The sequence below is a fragment of the Triturus cristatus genome, chromosome 7 (assembly GCF_964204655.1).
Source record: "Triturus cristatus chromosome 7, aTriCri1.1, whole genome shotgun sequence".
Lineage (NCBI taxonomy): Eukaryota > Metazoa > Chordata > Amphibia > Caudata > Salamandridae > Triturus > Triturus cristatus.
In genome coordinates, this window is record NC_140590.1 from 1793777493 (window position 1) to 1793795282 (window position 17790).

At 44.9% G+C, this 17790-nt stretch overlaps 1 long non-coding RNA gene across 1 annotated transcript; it reads left to right on the forward strand.

Annotated features, from left to right (window-relative positions):
• Positions 1-4039: 4039 nt before the first annotated feature.
• LOC146813162 (uncharacterized) lies at positions 4040-14798 on the forward strand. The gene is made up of 3 exons (XR_014966960.1): positions 4040-4832; positions 9263-11665; positions 13674-14798. It is a non-coding gene; the product is annotated as an uncharacterized LOC146813162 (long non-coding RNA).
• Positions 14799-17790: the final 2992 nt, after the last annotated feature.

Below are 17790 nucleotides of genomic sequence, written 5' to 3' on the forward strand. Positions count from 1 at the left end.
GTCAACTGCTCAGGAGTTGGAAAATTGATGAATTCATCCAGGTGCTCCAACATGGCTTCTAAAACATCATGCAGGACACGGTTGAACATGGTCTGGGACATGCCACCCACATCAGCTATGGTCAATTGAAACGTACCGGTGGCAAAGAAATGTAGGGCTGACATCACCTTCATCTTGGGGGTCAGCGCAGTCGGATAACTGTGTCGCTGTTGGAGGTGTGGGGCCAGCCTGTTTGTCAGGTCCACAATTAACTATTGGGGGAATCTGTAGCGGTGTATGCAGTCACGTTCCCTCATGGCAGCCAAGTCTGGCATTGGTCGGGGGAGAGGCGGTGCCCTGCAGAAATTTGGAAGGAATAGCGAAGATTGAGTACATTACTACACCAATGTCAATGAACTGAGCACATGTTGAACAGCCAATACACATATGCTACATGCAGAGTCAGGTCTGTGCAATACATCCTGCACACGTATGCCAGCCAGGTGATACTCCTACCAAGAGCCAGCTACAAACGTGGATTGTCAAGGTCTACATGACATGCCATGAAAGTAGCTGTGGGCCAGTGTGAGTGAACAGCCAGACACATTACAGGAGTAACATACATCCACATATGTGCTTTTGAAGGATGTTATCTCATACAGACAGCGGTCGGCAAGCTAGACGCACAGGTCACATGTCATGGAAAAAGGACAGACCACACACCTTGCCATGAAGGGGTACAAAATGATCACACACACATTGAGACTACGCAGATATGTCCTAAGCTCGCAAGTCCCTGTTCGATGCATACAGACACACATTACGTGTTATTCCACATGTTGGATGCAGCTACAGCAGATGCCATTGACGGAACACCAACAGCAAGATCATGGGAACACATGACACACACATGAGATGGTCACATCGGGGCACGCTGGTAGTGAGATGTCAGGTATAATCATCCCTGTACCTGGCATCAGGGGACAGTTGCGGGTGTTGGTGACTGTGCCATGCCAGTGATGCAGTGCTTGACAAGTTTGAACTACATGCACACATGTAAAAGGTGTGAAGGGGAAGTGCGCCACATAGTGCCCCATCACACATGACATGTGTACACAGGTCATCACACAACTATTGGGTTAAAACATGAGGAGACATGTGCCAGCTCACTGCCTGACACACCTAGGCCCTACACATGAAGCACTGCACTGACAATGACTTGATGTCCATCCTTGTGCGAGTCAGACACCTCCATTCCTTTCCTGTGCGCCTCCTATCACCAGTGTAAGCTGTGAAACGCACCATACACACGCTCACTATATGGGGTTTGGGTAGGAGTACGTGTGTGTGTACGGACCGTACACACGTACGTGTACACACTGGTCCTATCCCTATGGGAGTGTCGCCGTAGGCGTACACCATGGAGATACGGCCCATACACGCGTGTGTAGGGTCCGTAGCACTATGGTAGTGTTGGCGTAGGCGTACGCCATAGTGCTACGGGCCGTATTTGCGTGTGTACAGCCTGTAGCACTATGGTAGTGTTGGCGTAGGCGTACGCCATAGAGATACGGGCCGTACACGCGTGTGTAGGGGTCGCATCCCTATGGTAGTGTTGCCGTAGGCGTACGCCATAGAGATACGGGCCATGCCTACGCCAACACTACCATAGTGCTACGGGCCCTACACACGCGTGTACGGCCCGTAGCACTATGGCGTGCGCTTACGGCAACACTACAATAGTGGTACGGGCCATTCACACGCGTGTAAGGCCCGTAGCACTATGGCGTACGCCTACGGCTACACTACCATAGTGCTACGGCCCGTACAAACGTGTGTATGGCCCATAGCACTATGTCGTATGCCTACGGCAACACTACCATAGTGCTATGGGCCGTACACACGCATGTACGGCCCGTAGCACTATGGCGTACGCCTACGGCTACACTACCATAGTGCTATGGGCCCCACACATGCGTGTACGGCCCGTAGCACTATGGCGTACGCCTACGGCAACACTACCATAGTGCTACGGGCCCTACAAACGCGTGTACGGCCCGTAGCACTAGAGTAGTGGTGCCCTAGGGGTACGTGTGAAACGCACCGTACCTGTGTGGGGATTTGAAATTTACAATGGGGACACATAAGGGACAAGTATTAGGGCCTACATGCATGCTGGTTGTCATGGATACCCAGTTTGAAGATAAAATTTTTCCATCATGTGGCCTGGAAAAAGCAGTTGGCCACATTATACATTGTTGCAAAGTGGTTGTTGACTTGACATGATGCTGCAAATTTGAAAAAATGCTAATGCTGTCACTGGTGTATGTTTAAAGGGATTGGAGGAAAATTAGGATGCAAAGGAGCCTGACCAATCACTCTGCACTCCTGTTACTGAAATAGGCCAGCAAGGCAGATATAATTCAGGCAGAACCCATGAGAGGGCACTTTCCTGCACAACCTTTGCTTCGACACCGCTGCTGCTGCTTGTGATTCCTCTGGCACCATGTCGTGGTCTGTGGAGAGGGCCCAGCCATTCACACAGGAAGAGAATGAGGCGTTGCTGGACGTCATCCTGCCACAGTTCCCCAGCCTGTATGGTAGACCAGGGGTGCAGGTGAGTGCTGACTCCGCTACCTTTGACTGTGCCCCTTCTTTTTGTGACTGGCACTTCTGGCATTGTGTCCAGGTGTGACAGACATGAAATGTTGTTTAGAGTGGGTCCCGGGGGGGGGGGGGGGGAATAGCTCATGTCTGTCATGCAGAGCATGATGTGGTTCATGTGTGCACTCCTCACTTGCATTGTGCTTACTGTGACATTCACTGCATGCTGCATGGCACATTCAGCATAGCTAATCCTCTTGGCCCTTCTTGTTCTATAGTCCTGTGGTGATTCAGTGTTCCCCCCGTGTGACAGGTGACTGTACCCACAGATGTGTGTGAGTTAAGTGGAGCTGTGGCGAGAGTGTCCAAATGATCTGGACATTGATGTGTGTGAATGTTCCTTGTCATGTGGGTGAGTGTCTATGTGGAGTGTTGCACCACAGCTGCATGGAGGAGTCAACAGCTCGACCCATCTGATATGAGAAGTGATCCGTGCTGTGTGTCTGACTTGCTGGGCTAGCCCCACGCCTATGACACCCCCCAGGCAAGTGGCACATGTGCAGAGTGAGGTTTGTATCAGCTGTTGCCACTGGCAGGTGAATGATCTGTGCCTGTGTGTATCTGTGTAGTCTGCTGTTGTTGGGTCAGTGGCCTGGGGCATGTGACTGCTTGGAGGTACTGGCCATCAGCTTTGTGTTGCTTGTGATGTCCAGTGTATGCCATGATCAGGGAGTGTGTTGCACCCCTCATGCCACCTGTGTACCTTCAATGCCATGTAGTGCATTGGGGCTTCCACAGAGCCCAATGTCCCTATGACAAAGGTTATATTCGTTGGCAGCATAGTATGCCCTGTTCAACATATCAAAGATGTTCAAATGTGTGTCTCTGTGACATGGAGCAGGTGTAGTAATCTTGTGTCACTTTGTCATCCTCACAGGTAACTGCCTACGCCAAGGGGGAGATATGGAAGTGGGCTGTCAGGGCCGTGAGATCTGTGGAGAGTCGCAGTCGGCGCCTGGCACAGGTGAGGAAACGCTGGCAGGACATCCGGTGCTGGACCAGGAGGATCGCCTGGGTCCTGCTGGGGGACTCACCAGAAGGCAAGAACCGCGGGCGCCGGCGCCTGACCCACCAAATGAAGCGTGTCCTTGCGGTGGTCTTCCCTGACATGGATAGGCGGTTACAGGCGATGCAGCAGCAGCAAGGGGGTAGGTACATGTGTGTTTGTTGTGTGTCACCAGCTTTGGGAAGTGCCCAGTCGCATGGATACACTGGCAGGGTTAATATGTGCACTGCATTTTCTGTTCCCCAAAGTCATCCGATGCTGTTCTTCCTCCTTTCCCCTCCTTGACATGTGTTCCCTGGTCTGTGTGTATTCACTATTGCACATGGTCATCTAGGCTGGCAGTTAATCCAAGTGCACATTGCTGTCTGCATCATGTGGGGGTTGTGTGGTTCTGGGGGTTCTGAACCTGTGTTTCAAATGTCATGATTCTGTTATGAATTTGGTATCAGTGAACCGCAAATAATGAATGCGTTATTCATGAGCATTTTCATCATGTTACACCAGTGGATTCACTGTGCATTTGAAGGTTTTGCATTGAACACTTGGGTTTCATCTTGTAAATAGCAGCCATGTTATTTCATTGCCCTTACAGTAGGCTTTCCCCATGGCAGAGCAAGCATTTAAAGGACATAACCTTAGCATGGGTTTGTGCTGACTTCTGCATGACCTGACGACAGCTGACCCTGTTGCTTGAGGCTAACCTCCCAAGCCAGTTCCTTGTTCAGCAGCTGGCGCAATAAAGTTCAAAGAGCAGGACATGTCCGACCTTTTATGGCACCATTCCCACCGCTTCTATCTCCGTCCCATCTGTTGCTGCCTTTCCTTTACAACATGTTCATCGATCTGGGTTGAAGGTTTTATGGTGGGTTTGTCCGGCCTGATGGAACAGGAAACCAAGCATGTGTGCAATCCTTTTTTTAGCCTGGACTTATCTTGAAAGTGATGCTTTGTATGCACGTCCTGGGAATTTCCAACATAATGCACTTCAAAGCAGGAATGTGTGTTTAAGGCGAAATATTCTGTATAAAAGGCCTGTGCGAAGGCCATGCAGCAGACTCTCTCATCCAGTTGCTTTAAGAGTGGCTGGGCGACGGAGCCTCACAATTAATGATAATAAAGATGTCTTTTCATATTTCAGATTCTGTGTTGATTTCTCTGCCACTCTTGAATGGACTACTTATTGGTAAGACCCCTGAGAAGGAGTATTGTAAATATTTGGTTCTTCAGTTGGCGCAACCAACAGGGGCCTCATCATGAAGTGACAACCTGGAGGAGAGATTTTTCAGAGAATAGAATTATGCTGGGGAAGGCAAGACAGGAATCTACTAAAAGAGGTACTCTGTGCACGGAGGTTCTGGGGGATTCTCTGTCTTTGCGGCCTGGCATATTTTTGATTTTTCTGACTTAAAACTCTCCAAAAGATGTCACTCCTGACTGAGCAACCCTTTTTGTGTAAGTTTTTTAAAGAGGCTGTTAGTGCAGTTAGAAATTGGCAGTTAGAATTTGGACACCTATTTGTTTGGTACAGCTTTGATAAAGTATATGTGGGTCGCTCCCATAGTCCTTAGTTGTTGACGCTTTTGCTAGTGTTTTTGTCGGTGACACTTTGCTAGCGTTTTTGTTGTTGTTGTGTTATTTGACGCCTGCAGACGCCAAATACCGAGGGTATTTGTTCTTTGCAGGGACTTGGTAAATCCCGTAACCCTTGAAGTTTGATGCTGGATTAGTGAGCTATAAGATGCCTGATCTTAGCGAATTCGAAGCTTTGTATTGGCCAACTTTGTATACGTTTGAATTAACCGGTTTATCTAAATAGGTTAGATTTACAAACATATTTCTTCCTTGGTGATTTTGTATGCGCAGGGAATTAAAATATGTAATAATACATAATAAGGATGCTTTACTCTGTATAATTTTATGAATGGATATGCAGAACGATTTTTGGTGTTCTGCCAGCTGCAGCTAGTGAATTGAGTGTATTTTTGGTTTTTACACTGTAGAGCAGTGTTTCTTGTAAATATGACTTACAGCTACGTATAGTCCGGACTGTCCTGTTTTCGTCCTGAGTGTTGATTTGTGGGTTTAAATGTGTGTTTGAATGCGTGGTTAAAATGTGTGTTTACATGTCTATTTTGTTTGTGAGTTTTGTTGTACATTGCGACGACGCGATTTACAAGAAATGGTTGGAGAGCGCTGCATTGTGTGTCCTAAATGTTTTCAACACTTTCTGTTTATGTCTGAAATGTGCTCAATATGTGTGGTTCACATTTAATGGATTTAAATAAGGCCCCAGCCAAAAACGAAATTACATGTTTTTTCAGAAATAAATACATTTACAGCGTTTTCACTTACATGCACTGTATTAAATGTTCACAGGCAAAACGTTTTTAGCTGCAGTATATTTGAATAGGAATGTTTTTTCAGCCAGCAATTTTTTTTGTAGTTCAACACGGGTGGAATTTTGCATGACGGCCCTTTTACATGACAGAGGCCCCAAAAGTGACGCAGAATTTGACGCTTTTTTTAAATTAGGCATATGCACTCAGGTTTGTGAGTTAATGCATCTCAATAAGAGGCAAGGGATGTAGCGGGCTCTTATATGTAAAATAATCACAAAGAGAAATAATTGGGTTTTATTAGAAGACGAAAATTATTAATTATGGAAAAATAATTCATAAAAATTAGTGCTACCAAAATCGTTTTTTAATATTCATAAAGCGTAACACTCATGCTATGACCTCTTAGCATTAAAATGTGATTTGCGTTATGTTGCATCACTTAAATGACAAGAATTCATTTGTATAAATTCGCTTGCCATAGGCGCAAGCAAGCTCATTTTTATAACATATAAATTATTATTTTCAGATACCTGACTCTTGGATTATGTAATAGACTTTCTAGTAATCCATATTCTGCAAGAAAATTGTAAAAAATTCATTTTGTAATGCCCAAAATCAGAAAGTCGATTTTGAGTAAAATCACTGTTTAAACTGCATTTTTGCTTTCCTTAAAGTGTCTCAGCCTTAAGCAAATGCATGCATTTAGGTTTTGATATAAGGTTGTGCTTTCTTGTGATTCAGTGGGTTAAAGTGCCAGTACACAGGCTTGTTTTAATATCAGGATTGGAGGTTCTACTTTCAAGCTAGGCCTACGGACAGTTTGCTTATTTAACACTGATGAAGTGTGTGCCATAGGATTGCAACAAGCATTTACTCTAAAAACAACTGGTCTGTGTGTCTGTAGGTTTTCAGGAATATTGATAGTGAATGTAGTTTAATGCTATGGGAATTTAGATAATTTTGGCGCCTAAAATAAGGGAAATTATTTTAAAAAATAACGTTGCATTCTTGCAGGATTAAATAGAGCCTACTGGCTTTGTCAGCTCCACTGTGGCAGAGGCCGGGGGCTGGGAGACTTTGCAACAGCTGGCTCAGCGCGCTCGCTGAGATGTTCTCTTTTCAGTGTTTCCCCATAAATTATGGAGAAGGCCCCTCATGTGTTGCCATTTACAGCCTTTTAATTAGGCCTTTGTTTCCAAGGAATGCAGAATGACCTCTCTGCACGGGCTGCTAAAAGTGAGGTTTCTGGTTTCACGTGGTAACATGAAGGACCTTGATTTAAATGGGGAGATGAAAAGGGGTTTCTTTAAACATCGTGTTAAATGCTTGGCAGGACTGCTACAATGTTTGCTAGCTGTGTTTTATTTTACAGAAAACGAAATGATGCATCCAGTTTTAGATAAAAATAACATGCAGCCTTTTTCACACAATTTTGAAGGTTATAGATTACAGGCCTACGTTCAATACAGATTTGCTCATTAACAGTTAAGTAATAAACAGTTATTTTTTGTGTATGTTGCACTTTTTTTTTTTGTGTTGTGTATTTGTTTGTTTTTGCCAACAGATTATTCATGGATTATTCTAAGGAAGAGAAGACACTGAGTTTGGCTAGTTGACAAAAGATGTGTTTTTGCGTCATTTCTTTAACAAAAAAAAATGTACATGTTTCTGTTTGAGGTATTTACAGCTGTCATGACATATTATATTTGACAATGGACCGACAACCGCGTTGTGCTCTATGTCAAACTGAGGGTGGAGAGTTTGTATGGAGTTTGGACCTGACAATTTAGACAGGCCCAAATATTGGGTTTTTGACTGCAGGTTTAAAGTGCATAAAATACACATGCCATGGTGCTGCATTTTTGTATGTTTTGTTCATGTTGTTACCATCACAAGTTCTCCTGTGTTCTGAAGAGGTCCATATGACGATATGTACCGCTACACAATTATTGGATGAATTTGGTATAATGATAAATTTCACAGATATGGTTTGCATACTGTGAGGAATAATGGCAGCACTTTTACCAGTGCATGCCTACCTTTGGCTATGCATTTGGCTGTATTGAAAATAAATAACTAAACAAATATAACAGGTTCAAAGTGTATCACCTGATGTTATGTACTGCACATTCCCTTAAAGGAATAGGCAGCCCTAAATTGTTATGTATCCTTGATTGGACCTAAGGATAGAATTATAGGTCTGTGACTCACGGTGATCTAATTTTTATATTGCGTTATTTGATTATGTTTTGTTTCCCAAATAGCATATGGCTTTGTCCCTTGAAAGGAAGCCAGGTTTCATTTTTCCTCTCCCTGAAGAGAGAACAGGAACATAGAATTAGAATTTGTGTAACTTTGGTCTTTTGTGTATTCCCCGTTCTCTTGGTGCTGTGTCACATGTCTGAGGCACCCAAGCAAACTCTTGTTCTTGCTATAGATTTTTCTTCTGCTGTTTCGCCCCTGACCAATGTCGCATTATGCTTAGTTATTAGTCATTTTAGTTGTGTCCTAATTCCATTTCCCCTTTTCCCATATTCCTTTCACCAGTCAGCCCATTTATCATTATGGGTGTATTGTTTATGTGTACACTTCTAGACCGTAGTTATGTACTAGGGACCCCCCATGTTATGTAAAATGTTTTTTCCCCCCATGTCAGGTAAAAAAAATTTCAGACTGACTGTCAAGGTAGTGATAGGCTGGTTCCAATATCTATTTTTAATTTTTCAGCTTTCTTGTGTTCCTGCTGCTTTAATTTTTGGTGGGATTAGATGTGTTCTAAACATGCAAATACCAGGTCTTTCTAGTGTTTGTTCTTTGTCTTCACATTTGATCATTAGCCTTTTGTATTGCATAGTGCACTTAATGCACATTTTTAAAGGGACTTTTTCTTCATGTCTTTGATAATGTGAATGATGTTATCTTTCTATTCGAGATGTTCTAGATAAGGAATTTAGGAACACCTAGGCTTAGTCATTGAGGGAACACATGTATTTACCCCATTAGACAATGCCACTGTGTGAGGAAATTCATCTTGATAGAATTCCTGTGTAGCTATAGATGACAGAGAATAATGAAAAGAACATAACTGAAGATTCTAAAGAAACTGTTTTGCCCTTTTGCCTTTGCCCTTGTATTTTATACTCATGGCACATTGTCACTCCCTTGCAGATTGCAGGCCACCTGCTCACCAGTCCTCTGGTTAAAACACATGAACTATTTTTTGTGCTTGATCTGGAGGAAACTAATAATTGTGTTACATTCCCTGCTTCACTAGGCTCTGCTAAGATCTTCCAGAGTTAAAGGAAGAGTGATTCCCTGCAGACCTGTGATCAACACTAAGCTCACACCCCATCAGTGACCGCTCTAAGATGAACAGATTTCCTGGCTCTACACTTCTTGCAAACAAGGAAGTCACGAAGCGGGACAATGATCATCAGCGCGATCTCAGTGGTACCTCCAAAGCAAGGCAGTTGATTTGCGAAAGGCGTTGCAGAAGAAAGGAGGAGCTGATTCGTTTATTTGTTGTTTGGGCTCTGTACCTGTTATGTGCTGGAAACCTCTGTCAGTGTACATTCCCTTGAGCCATTGGCCCGAGTTTTGGCCACATTTACGCTTTTGCTTTGCACCAGTGGAACGGCAGTGCACCCGAGCATCCACGTTTAGAAAAAGGCACTACATTCTGGTGCCCAGGAGAGAGAGCAGCTTGAGCGTCCTCTGACACTAAATAATGAGTGTTGGAACCTGAAAGCGCTGCTGATTTTGCTGGTCGTTTTTAAATAGTGCTTGGATCTGCACGAGATGCTTTGTGCCCTTGATCAATAAACAGCACATCATTTGTAGTGTCTGCCACAAGAAGAGACACTGGTGCATTGTTTTGAAACACTGAGACTTTCGAGTGAGCTGTGAGTGTTTTCCCCGAGCGGCACTCCAACTAAACAGTATTGTCTCCTCATGAAAGGCCTGACTTGAAGAGGCCCAACGCGAAGTACACTGGAAGCGGATCTGATGGACTTTGGGTATTTTTTGTGAGCTTATATAGACTTGAAGTTTGGAAAATAATTTTTGCTGCTTTGCTGGCATTGTTTTAAAGTATTTCTGTTCAGTAAAAGCAGAATAAAGTCCACTCTCTGTGGAACAGTATCCCTTTTTCATCTGAGAGCATTGATCAGGAACACTATTGTTTCATTTAAACATATAATGAATTACTTAAATGCGTAGGAAGCAATATAAAACGTTATTAGAAAATTCTATGATTTGCTTTCTGCTTAGGACTGTGCAAGTATTACGCATTTGACCTTTTTGTTGTTCTTTTCCTCTTGCTGAATTGTATTATGTTTTTGTTAAATTTTTGATTGGTTACCATTTGCCAGTTGCAGGGTCACGTAGGAGTACAAACGGTTCAGTTTGTGACCTGAGTAGTAGCAGTAGGCCTGCAGGACCTGCAGTGTCCCTATGACCTGCTAATAATCACAGCTGATGTACTCTACCAAGATTGCGTGAGCGACATTAGAAAATGGAGATTGTATTGAGGAATGACGATAAAAAGCAAGAGATGAAAAACAGACATTACAGAATATTGTTCTCTAAGTGCGGTATAGTTCTATCTATTTTAATACTTTAATGTATTTTATTGGCTACTATATTTTGGTATGTTTCCCCCTACACTATTGACGTCTGCACCAACTTCCCAACATACTCTTTCTGTTTCTTCACATGAGCTTCATATTTTACCTGAACATGAACTGGTTAGGTCAGAGTTTACTGATAATTTCTTTGGTACAGTATTTACATCAACACCAGCGAGTGATGAAATATAGACATGGTCTCAGAATTAGCATGAGTATAGGTTATTGCCTATGTAAGGGCAAAAGGATGCTCTGTGGTTCTGGGGGTTCTGAACCTGTGTTTCAAATGTCATGATTCTGTTATGAATTTGGTATCAGTGAACCGCAAATAATGAATGCGTTATTCATGAGCATTTTCATCATGTTACACCAGTGGATTCACTGTGCATTTGAAGGTTTTGCATTGAACACTTGGGTTTCATCTTGTAAATAGCAGCCATGTTATTTCATTGCCCTTACAGTAGGCTTTCCCCATGGCAGAGCAAGCATTTAAAGGACATAACCTTAGCATGGGTTTGTGCTGACTTCTGCATGACCTGACGACAGCTGACCCTGTTGCTTGAGGCTAACCTCCCAAGCCAGTTCCTTGTTCAGCAGCTGGCGCAATAAAGTTCAAAGAGCAGGACATGTCCGACCTTTTATGGCACCATTCCCACCGCTTCTATCTCCGTCCCATCTGTTGCTGCCTTTCCTTTACAACATGTTCATCGATCTGGGTTGAAGGTTTTATGGTGGGTTTGTCCGGCCTGATGGAACAGGAAACCAAGCATGTGTGCAATCCTTTTTTTAGCCTGGACTTATCTTGAAAGTGATGCTTTGTATGCACGTCCTGGGAATTTCCAACATAATGCACTTCAAAGCAGGAATGTGTGTTTAAGGCGAAATATTCTGTATAAAAGGCCTGTGCGAAGGCCATGCAGCAGACTCTCTCATCCAGTTGCTTTAAGAGTGGCTGGGCGACGGAGCCTCACAATTAATGATAATAAAGATGTCTTTTCATATTTCAGATTCTGTGTTGATTTCTCTGCCACTCTTGAATGGACTACTTATTGGTAAGACCCCTGAGAAGGAGTATTGTAAATATTTGGTTCTTCAGTTGGGTCGGAGACATGTGTTGTTACCTTGCCTGTGCCCTGTCCTGTTCAGTCACTTGGGGGTCCATATCAGTTGGCACTGATGCTAAGTCTCAACATAGGAGTGTGAGTGTTCAAATGAACAGACTTGCAGCATGCATGACCGATGCTGTCGCCTCAGACATGATGTGCATGAGTGGGAGATATGCATAGTGCCAGGACGGTAGCTCATGTTACAGTCAGATAATTCCAGGCCCATGGAGCAGTGTGACCACTTCAGTACCCTAAGACACCCTTGCCTCGGTATTGTGTGTCATCCAACACTGTCCCCATTCTCAATGTGTTCAGCATAGTTTTCCCTCTGTGGCATTGTTCCCTGGCCTCATTTGTATTTATCTAAAGTGTGCTACATGTGCGCATTGTACAGGCTGACCCCATTTGGCTTCTGCATCCTCACACTGGCCAGTGCCTGTGTGTCTATGTACAACAATCTGTTGAGGTTTTGTGTCACAAATATGTGTTGGCAGCCTCACGAGGTGATGTGGAGTACATTTAGGATTTCCTGATGCACTATTTATTAAACCCAGATTGAGAGGTGTCACTTTTTGAGCTGTCTCAATCACATTGTCTCAGGTATGGGTTGTTTTTGCGGGCAAGGACTACATGTCCATACCTTATGTCTCCTTGCCAGGTCTGACCAGTTTGTGATGATTGTCTTGACAGGCACTCAACATGCAGTGACCCAGGCATGTTGTGCAGGGTGTCATGTTTGTGCTTTGCAGCATGTGTCTCAATTTAAAAAACATGTTTCCTGCTCATCCATTATTGGCACGGGTGTGTGCTCCAGATGCTATGTGGTTTGGTCTGTGTGTGCTGACATCTGTGTGGACATTCTTCGTTCACATCAGGGTGTCTCCTCAGTGCAGGTGCTCCTTATTCCAACACAATTTCAGGGCCATTTGCTAATGCATTGTCCTGTGTCTGGACATGTGTGCCACTCCACATGACAGGTAGTGTGTCAGATGTGTTGCCAACTGTGTCATCATGGTACGGATGGCCATGTGACAGGTGGCATGTTTTAAGTTGTTATTCAAGACGGCATGTGCCCTGGCACTCACTACACTTGTCAACATGTCCCAATAGTTTATATGCTTCACTTTGATTTTTGTGAAGGACAATGATGTGCATGCATGACAGATGTCTCCCAAGGGAGTGCACAAGTACCACTTTTACACTTTTGTGGAACACGCTGGCACAATTAGAACATGGTCACATTGCAGGCCAAAAGTTAGCATTTGGGTTAGTCGTTGGTTGTTGCTAAAGGCAACTTACCGGTGTCAAGTCATCCCGACCACCGTGGTGCCATGTATGTGTACTTCCTAATACCACATTTCTTCTTAACATTGGCTTCTTGAAATTAGGCGCCCAGCTCATACTATGACTGTGTAAATGTAGTTTTGTGTGCACCTCCTTGTGTGACTTCTGATATTCATGCACATGTGTGTTCTGTTCCACAGGTGGGACATTCACACATTCCAAATATGTCAATTGTGTAAAGTTTTGTGCTTCCCAATGGATCAGATAGTATTATGTTTGCTTTTCTACAGTACTCACAGGTCTATGAGTGTGGGGACCCCTTCAGCATTGGCGTCTATTATTTGGCATTGGGTGCACCAATACTATGTCGTTCACAGTGACCAGGAGGTGGCATGCCGTCATGGTCTGCCTGTGCTCCACTGTTCACAGACACTAGCTTCTCTGTATAATTGGATATCCAGTTATTTGCTGTGGTGTTCTGATTTTCATTATTTCAGGGGGCATGTTGGGTGAACCAACTGGGGAGTGCAGGGCTTACATATGTGCTGGGTATTCTAGATGGTCCTCATGATGCTTTTTATGATATGCACTGTGACCTATTTAGTTTTGACTCATGTGTCAGATGTACACAGGTGACTGATTATTTCCTGTCTCTTCACCTTGCCCACAGCATCATCGGTGGACACCGAGGGAGACACCTGCACAGACGTGGAGGAGGGATCCAGCACTAGTGCCACCACTCCTGGCGAGTCGGCAGCATCAAGTGGCACGGAGAGTGAGGGGAGTGCGGCGGAGGACCTGGGTAGTACCACCACCGACTACGACGCAGACGGGTCCGAGGCTGAACTCCCTGAGGGGGCAGAGGAGGCTCCAACAGCTGGCGGCAGCACTACAGCTGTCACCGCCCCCTCCATTCCCATCACCGCCCTCCCACTTGCTCGGGTCCCTTCTGTCCGTGTAGGGCAACAACGTGTCTCCTTCATGCCAGGCACCGCTCCCCCTGCCCCTGTCTCCCCTGCTGCCCTCACTACCGAATCTGTGGACATTCAACGGCAGTTGCAGGTTGGGCAGACATCGATCCTGACTGTCCTCCATGGCCACACCAGACTGCTGACACAGATGGTGTCGTACATGGAGGGCATGTCATCAGCGATGTTTGACCAACGGATGTTGCTGAGGTCCATGGACTCGTCACTGACGGCAGCAGTGAGTCTCCTGCAGCGATTCGTCCCCCCACCTACTGAGGAAATTCGATTTTCGATCACGATCGCATTGAGCTGCCATTTTGTGCTCTGCCGCCTTTTTGTGTTGCCCTCACTCAGGCAGCACGACAAACGAAGTCTTTTCTGCTTTTCCTGCAATATTGTGTCAAAATAGCCTTGTGCCTCTGTTTAAAAAGCTGGTGTTAGAGACTGGCCGAGTATACTAATCCCTGTCTGGTTTTTCTAATCCCTGTCTTAACTATCTGTTGGTTCACACTATTCTCTCCTGACTTGATCTTATCTTCTGGCCTTCACTGTCCTCCGCTCGTATTCTCTCGTTTCACAACTGTCCTCCAAAACACACAACCGTATCTCGCCACCTGCAAGTCAGTTACAGAGATGTTAATACCTTAACCTGTTGGAGGGGTGGCAAACACAGTTGGAGGTGAGGCTTCTTCGAGTTACTTGATACTTTTGTTTTCCGACTTTTTCTATTGGCTCTGACTTTCTTTCAAACTATTCCTACTGATTTTTCATGTATGTCTTAGGTGTGTCCTTCGTTAATGTATATGTTACCTATGTACTATAAAAGATTGTGCGCCACAGAGTGAAGTGGCAGTCTCCTGAGAACATACCGTGTGTACTTCTAGGACAACTGTACTAGCTGCAGCTAATAAAATCCGATCTTTTACGCCGACAGAGTGTCCCCGTGTCTCTGTTAGCTGAAGCAGGCGAACCCAGGAGATTAAGGCGTACCCTGCCCCGCCAGGCCCAATTGGTTCTGGTTCTTCAACTGGTGCCCAATGTGGGGCGGCTTCAGAGGTAGTGGTTCTGCCTGAAGGTCGTGAGGAACCCCGCAAGAAAATTCTGGAGGAATCGTGAGCCACGTCAAGCGACCCCTGTATGTCGAAAGTGGTCCGAAGGTCTTTTGCAGCATGGTTACTCCTTCCTGACAGCTACTGACGACTGCTGCCCTGACTGCCGCCCTGCTTTGGCCCTCTTTTTGGTAATGTATGGTAAAGCGAGACGATAGACGGGCCTCTGTTGGTGTAAGAAGACATCTTAGTTAAGTATTAGTGGGTCGCTCCCACATTTGGTTCTTTGGTCCTTAGGTTCTTTGGTTCTTTGGTTCTTAGGTTCTTTGGGTCTTTGATTTGGGTATTGCAATAACCGAAGCCGAGGGGTAAGTACATTTGTGCTGTGTTAATTGATTTAACCCCCTTGATGTTTGTGAACAGTCCAGTGAAATAACGATGTCTGGTCTGACTAAGTTTGAGAAACTTTGTTGTTTTGGTTGTAATAGGGATTCCCGGCTGGAAGACTCTTGTCCGATTCCTTCGGTTGTAACTCCCACTTATGAGCTCTATTCTAAACATGATGTTGGCCCCATTGCCTTTAACGAGGCATGGGGCCAACACGTGGAGAGGTGTGGCTCACTGGTTAGAGGCGGCAGATCCGCAAGCAGAGAATCAGCCAGGGACCAGGGTTCAATTCCCGACGCGGCAGGGTCGTGGACCAGGGTCAAAACGGACTAGATAATTCTCGCCTCGGTACCTACTCTAACCAGGAACACACTCGGCAACTCTGGGCATTAGCTTGCCTCATCTCCACAACGGCCCCCCACATTTGCCGGGGATGCCTGGTTTCACCTTGGAGATACCCAGGAGGGACCATCTCACAGGGATAGCCAGGACGGGTTCCCCAGCGGTCTACAGCGCCACGACGCCTCAGGGCAGCAGTGCGCTTTACAAGAAACATACATTTACATGGATCCGATACACGAAGAATGATGGTGTTTTAAAATGGCCAGGAAATGGTAGCTTTGAGCCTGACATTCTAGATAATTTGGAAACTATTTTATTTAAAAGAAAAGCCCGGACGGCAATGTTTGACTCTTTCCGCCTTTGGCGTAAGGAAGCCAAACAGAGAAAAATTAAGCAAGAAAAACGAGATAGGAAAGCACAGGGTATGACAATTATACAGGCTGCTCAGCAATTTAAAGATGATGAAGTTGATAATGCGATGGAAATTTCAGAGAGACAGCATCGTATGGCAATAGATAAATGCTATCCGATGTTGCCAGCTTCCCCTTCTGATAAAAGAAAGGATTTAGAGGAGGATCCCTTGATGTCTCACCTATTGAGATTGCCTCCGCCCTATGTACAAGGTGCTAATGCACCCCCGTTGTTACAGCCTGTTCAGCCGCCAGTTTTGCCCCCTCAAGTATTGCCACCTCTGCCAGCTTTGCCTTCGACTCCTTTACCTTCATCTTTTTCCCCTTCTGCTCCTCCAGTAATTACTGATTTCTCTTCAGTTAGTTCGCCTAATATCTTGTCCCCTATCCTTATGTCCAATTCTCCGTCTATGCGTAAACAACTCACAGAAACGGTCTCTGGTCTTTTATCTCCTTTCTTTGAGGCGTTAAATGTGTCTCCGGCTTTTTCTCGAAGACAGTCTCGTAGTCAGTTCCCAGCTTCCGAAGAACGAGAAAGGTTGGCTTCTCTCGCTCGCAAATGGATTGAGAAGGATCCTCGGTGTAGTGTACCCGACATTATGCCTACCTTCTCACAGTGGAATGCGCCTAGGCAGAGATATGTTTTCAATGCTATGTGTGACACTCTTGTTAAAGGTTGGGAGGATATGGACTTGGGTTCGGTTCCTCAGGGTCTGTTAGATATTCAGGCTAATTTTGATAAAGGACTCATTGTGGGTTCTAAGGTTGAGGACGCTGTAAAGACACTTGTTACCTTTAGAACCTTATTTACCTCACAGACTTTTCTAGATTCCGATCCCTCAGTTCGGTTGACACTTAAAAATTACCCAATGAGAGAGGTTCCTCTAGTATGGAGAGAAGCGGTTCCAGCAGCAGGTGCTAATCAAGCTGTTCCTGCTCACTTCCAGCGAATATGGGTACATGTCCCCTGGAAAAGATCTGAAGTTTTGGCCCTTAAACAGTCTCTACCGGATCCTCGTAAAAACCCTGCAGGCTATTATAAAGAATTGTCACAAACTGTTGATGCCTGCATCATGAATTTCGCAGATATTGATATGTTGATGGGGAATGTAGTTCCACAAGCATTATGGGCTAGGATTCGTAAAGAGAATCATGCCCAAGAATTAGGTGGAGGCTAGGATGCTATAATTGCCGCAGATAGAGACCAAGTGGGTGGTGCGAAGCCTGATGCTTTGATTTCAGAACTCCCTGGTAGAATTATTACATTAATGAAAACGATGATGCCTGCCTTGAGAGTTAACTGGGATAAACTAGCCGCGTGTAAACAGAAGAAAGATGAGAGTGTCTCCGATTTCTTCACTCGTTTCGAGGAGACATTCATTGATCACAGTGGTCAGGACATGACTACGGAGGGTGGACAGCGGTTATTTGTAGATAAGTTCGTATTTAATTTACTTCCCGAGCTGTCGCATAAGTTGAAAGACTTCAAGAGTTCATGGGCTGTTTCTTCTTCAGCTCAGATATTGGCTACTGCTCAATATTATGAAAATAGAGATAAAGAAGAAAAAGATAAGCAAGAGAAAAAGACTAAAGAATTGAAAACTAAGGTTCTCTTGCAACAGGCTTAGCCA